We start from the raw sequence: 5,758 nt of genomic DNA on the forward strand, positions 1-5,758 counted from the left end.
GGAACCTATCTACCGCGATAAATGAGGGTTCACTGTACAGCCTCAGATTCCTGACTGGGCACAGTAGGAGATGGTCTGGGTCATCTGTTACAGAACGGAGACTCGAAACCTGGAAAGAGTCGAACCTAGGGTCCGGCACTCCCGGGTTCAGAGTCTTGGCAACAAACTCAGGGACGAAGCTGAACGTTACCTCCCCCCATACCCTTGAATGGGCGACGTTGTATGAGAGACCATGACGTTCGCTGACTCGCTTGGCCGAGGCCAAAGTTAGCAGGAACACCGTCTTCCAGGTAAGGTGGCGATCAGAAGCCTGGCGTAGTGGTTCGTAGGGAGGTCTCTTAAGAGACCTGAGAACTCGAACCACGTTCCAAGGAGGAGGTCTCACTTCCGACAGAGGGCAGGTAAGCTCGTAACTCCATATGAGAAGAGACAGTTCCAGCGATAGTGGAAACTCGCGCGCGCGCACCCACGTGGGTGGGGGCGGGCGCGATGGCGCACAGGTGGGTGTTCAGGAGCGGTGGCGCTGTGGCGCGGTGGTGACAGCGCGGGCGCGTGGGCGCGGGGGCGCGCAGCAGCTGGAGCGGGAACATGGCCGCGAGAGCGCGTAGGTGATGGCGTAGGCGTGCGGCGATCAGGAGCTGGAGCACGAACGCGCGGGCGCGCAGCAACCTGGCGTGGCCCCGAAGGGCGCGAGATAACGGGGGCGCCTGAGCGCGTGTCCGGAAGAACCGCCTGAGGGCGCGTTAGCGCTGGAGCAGGGTCGCGAGCGACCTGGGGCGAGAAGGTTGTCGCTGGTCCGATAAGACCGGCACATTTGCCTGTGGGCGCGCTGGTCGCCCTGCCGATCGTGGGCGTGCAATGTGCGCATCAGGATGCGGTCGCACCGGAGTGCGCTGCTGCGGAGGCCACGCGGGGCGAGCCGCGTGAGGGCGCTCTGGAGTTCGTGGGGCAACCTCAGTTGTCTTTAATACAGGAACGGGGAGCGGAGCAGGAACAGGGCGCGATACTGGAGCGTTGTGCGCGATCGTATCAGTAACAAGCTCGTGCGGTCTAGAGGGAGAGCCCAGAGGCGGCCGTGAGCGCCCGTGCGCTAACTTGGGAGCCTCTTGGGCGACGCGTTGAGCTGTAGCGACGCGTGGTCGCGTTGGTGAGCGCGTTGTCGCTGGTGCTGGAACTGCCGCGGACGCGTATCGCGCATCTCCCTAGGTGGGCGCGATGGATCTAAAGCAACGCACGGGCGCGTTGGTGTGCGCATGAGCGCTGGTACTGGAACCGCGCGTGGGCGCGTGTCGCGATTTTCCCCCGAAGGGCGCGATGAGTCCGCAGGAACCTCCTGGACCGCGGGCGATGAAACAGGAACTGGGGGGCGCCGAGGCGCTGGAGGGCGCATGGGTGCAGGTGGCCGCGTGGGCGCAGGTGAGCACGGTGGCGCTATATCAGGAGCAGGGCGCGTATGCGCAGTTGGGCGCTTCCGCTCTATTTCAAGAACTGCTGGAGGGCGACGGGGCGCCGAAGGGCGTGGGCACGCAGGGGAACCCTGGCGCGTAACAGGAACAGGGACGCGAACGCCTAAGGGTGAGCGCCGAGGCGCTATGTCAGGATCAGCAGGAACATCGGCAGGCGGGCGCGCAGGCGGTGCCTTGCGCTTAGGGGCGAGAGGCGCAGTTTCGCGCTCAAGTCCCTGCAACCCCGAAGGGCCTGGAGACTGCGCCGAGGCAGTATCAGGTGGCGCATGAAGCGCATCAGGAGCTTTAGATGTAGATGGTCTCGAACGATCCCCGGAGAGGTCGAGGTTGGTAGCTGGCAGGACAGGTGAACGGCGAGTCGTCTCCTCCTCAGAGGAATGTGGTGACGACGAGCCGAAGAGGCGCCTCTTAACCCCTTTGAAGGGGGAAGGAAGGCCTCTGCGGCGAAGGGGAGGGCGAGCCTTCCGCCTTATACGCACACGAGGGGCCGTGGGATCAGCAGGCTGACCATCGATGGGCCTCCAAAGAGGAGTCTCTGTAAGTGAACTCCCCCGAGAGGGAGTATCACCGGCAGGAGAAACCGTGGGACTAAGCTCCTCCCTAGAAAGGATGTTCAGAGGGGAAGTCAGAGCCTTCCGCTACCTCAGCCACAGGAACGGGCGTTTGGCTAGACCCATGGGATGTTTCCGTCACAACAACGTCAGCCACAGACAGAGGATCTATCTCCGCTGAAGTTGGTGATTGTTTGATGGCCGCACCCAGTTTGATCATGTCAAACAGAGCTTCCTTGGAGGGCGAACCCTGCAGCCCCAAGGAAGCCCAAAGCTGAAAAAGATCATTATTAGACACAACTCCCTCCTCCAGGGGGGAGGGGCAGCCGCCTCGCTATGGGAGGCAACGACCTCTCCCTCACCTCGGGATCGGTTAACAACATTACGGTCTACGCTACCACTCGCCGGCCTCTCGGAAGAAGACACCCGAGTGGGAGCTTCGGAGGAGGAAAGGGCGGCGGAAGAAGAAGACCTGGGATTTTCTCTCTTCCGAGAAGCCTCCGAAGGAGAAAGATCCCTTTTAGCCTTCTTACGTTGCCGGGCAAACCTCTCCCACTGGGAGGTAGACCACTCCCTACACTCAATACACACGTTAGACCTATCACACCGTTGGCCCCTACACAGAGGGAATAAAGAGTGAGGATCCGTGTCCACAGCCGACATAAAGGTACCACAAGGGCAGCCGGGAAGTCCAGGGCACGTACGCATGATGAGGAATAGAGGCCAACTTCACACACACTGAAAAGAGAAAGCAAACAAAATTATGGCAGTCAACAAAGAGGAGAGCGCTGACAGGTCTGTCGTCTCTCTGAGCCAAAAGTAAAGTGAGCTATTCACTGGTGTGTGTGTGAGGGGGGAGGGGTTTGTATTTCAGTTACGGAACAACTAAATTTTAATGATGGTGTCCTTGAGTGCTGTATGCGTTTGATACGTGATAAGCATCACTTCTACGTCCAACCAGGCAGCCAATCCAGCTGTACTGCCGCAGCAGGAAACACTTGTCTGCAATTTGTTCGTCTTATATAGGAAGTTGATGCATTTATACCTGTATAGTGATTTCGAATGTGCTACATAGGTTGCACCACAGTATGTCAGTGGATGATAGCCTATCAGTGTGAGGCTTCTAAAACCAAATGATAACCCCCCCACACCATATTTAAAAAGAGAGATGGGTTTTTGAGGTTGTTGTTTTGGCGGTTGTTTAGAGATTTGGAGGATTTTATGTCGTTGGTTTTTGAGGTTGTCGTTTTGGCGGTTGTTTAGAGATTTGGAGGATTTTATGTTGTTGGTTTTTGTGGTTGTTGTTTTGGCGGTTGTTTATAGATTTGGAGCATTGTATATTGTTGGGTTTTTAGGTTGTTTTGGTGAGATTTGGGGTGCTGCATATCATTGATTTGTTCCGTAACTGACATACAAACCACGCTATTTAATATGGTTATTACTTTCGGCGTAGCTGAAATGACGAGCCATTAGAAATTTAACGAGGGTTTACTACCCCACCGCTATTTAGCGGGGGGTAGGGAGGGTAGCTTGCTACCCCCCCCCCTCACACACACCTGTGCTTGATCTCACTTTGCTCTCTGCTCGGGTGGTAGTCGGACGTGTCTGCTTTCACCCTCGCCTTCTTCGACAGCCATTTAATGCTTTTTGCTTTTCATTTGACAGGTGTGCGTGAAGTTGGCCTCTGCTATGCGAAAGTGTCCTCGATTACCCGACCGCTCTTGTGGCATGTATATGTCGGTGGTCGATACGGACCCTCACACCCTTTGTCTTTATTGTAGGGGCCAGCGGTGTGATAGAAATAAAGTGTGTTGTGAGTGTAGGGAGTGGTCTACCTCCCGGTTGGAGAGGTTTTCTCGGCGCTGGAAGAAGAAATCCAGGCAGGATATTTCTCCTTCGTAGGTTTCTTTGAAAGGAGAAAATCCCAAGGGCTCGTCTTCCGTGGCCCAAACCTCCTCCAAAGCTCCCACTCGATCGGTTTCTTCTGAGAAACTGTCGAGTGGTAGCATAGGCCATAGTTCTGTTGCCCGATCTCGGGGTTTGCGAGAGGGATTTGCCTCCCATAGCGAGGCAGCTCCTCCTCCCCCCCCAGGGGAGGATTTGAATATAAATGTATCTAATGATGATTTTTTTCAGCTTTGGGCTTCCTTGGGGCTCGAGAGTTCACCCTCCAAGGAAGCCTTGTTTGACATGATCAAGTTGGGGGCTGCTGTCAAACAATCGCCGACTTTAGTAGAGGTTGATACTCTGTCTATCGTCGACGTTGTCGTGGCAGAGGCTTCCGATGCGTAATCTCAAACCTCTGCTCGTGATGATCTTGCTGTAGCTGAAGGCTTAGTTTCTCCCTCTGCACATCCTTCGAGGGAGGAAGTAAGTCCAACGGTCTCTCCTGCCGGTGATTCTCCCCTTCGGGGGAGCTCACTCACAGAGACTCCTCTTCGGAGGAATGCTGATGGTCAGCCCGCTGACCCCACGGCCCCCAGAGGGTGTATAAGGTGTAAAGCCCGCCTTCCTCTTCGACGTAGAGGCCTTCCTCTTCGACGTAGAGGCCTTCCTCTTCGACGTAGAGGCCTTCCTTCACCTCACAAGGATGTTAGGAGGCGCCTCTTCGGTTCATCGTCTCTGCAGTCCGCCATAGAGGAACCTCGCCATCGTTCTCCGAGTCTCCCAGCTACAACCCTGGACCTCTCTGCAGATCGTTCGCGATCTCCTTCGGTGGAAGGTCGTCCTTACAAAGGACACGCTGACCTTCCACCTGTCAGACCTGCTGACCTGCCGTCGCCGTTCCTGGCTGCTGACGCGCTGTGGGCGCCAACGCATCCTGTTGTAAAACGGGCAACGGTCCCTTCGGGGCATCAAGGGCATATGCGCAAGATAGTGCATACTTCTCTTACGCGCTAGGTCTCTCCTGCGCACGAACGCTCACCTGCGCGCCAGCGCTCATCTGCGCGCAAGCGCTCATTGGCAGAAAAAGTTCCTGTTAAAGCGTGTCAGTGCTCACCTGCGCGTCAGCGCTCACCTGCGCGCCAGCGCTCTCCAGATCACCAGCGCGCTACTGTGCGCTCTCAACCTGCTGCGCATCATGCGCGCCTTTGTTTTCCTGCGCGCCAGCGCTCGCCTATGCGCCAGCGCTCGCCTACGCGTTCGCGCTCTCTGCGCCAACAATCTCCTGCGCGCCCACGATCTTCTGATCTGGGCGCAGTGGGAAAGCTAACTTCTTCCCCTGCTCGCCAGCGCTCACCAACGCGCCAGCGATCGCTAACGCGCCATCGGTCCCCACCTGCGCGCCATCCCTTGCCAGCGCGGCCTCGCTCGCAGTCTCCGACACGCGCCCACGAGGTTGCGCACGCACGCCCATCGCCACAGCCAGATGTTGCTCTTATGAGCGCCCGCGTGCAAGAGATGTGTCTCCTGCGCGCGCACCCAACGGTATCGCCCGCACGGGCTCTTCGTCCGGACCCTGCACGCCCGCGCGCGAACAGTCACCTTCGCGAGGGCGAGCGTTTATCCATCCTTCAGTGCACCCTCTGCCTTCGCTAGCTCGCGCCCCTGCGCGCCATCACTCGCCCGTGCGCCCGCGGGCGCCCTCGCCATCGCCCTCTCCATCGCCCTCGCCCAACAGTCTCCCGCGCGCAACCCAGGGCATTTCCCATCGTGCGAGCGCCAGCGCGATCCTCAACCCCCCACGCGCGAGGCTGCAGGACAACACGCGGCCAGGTCATCATCGCGTTCACTCCTCCC

The sequence above is a fragment of the Palaemon carinicauda genome, chromosome 13 (assembly GCF_036898095.1).
Source record: "Palaemon carinicauda isolate YSFRI2023 chromosome 13, ASM3689809v2, whole genome shotgun sequence".
NCBI lineage: Eukaryota > Metazoa > Arthropoda > Malacostraca > Decapoda > Palaemonidae > Palaemon > Palaemon carinicauda.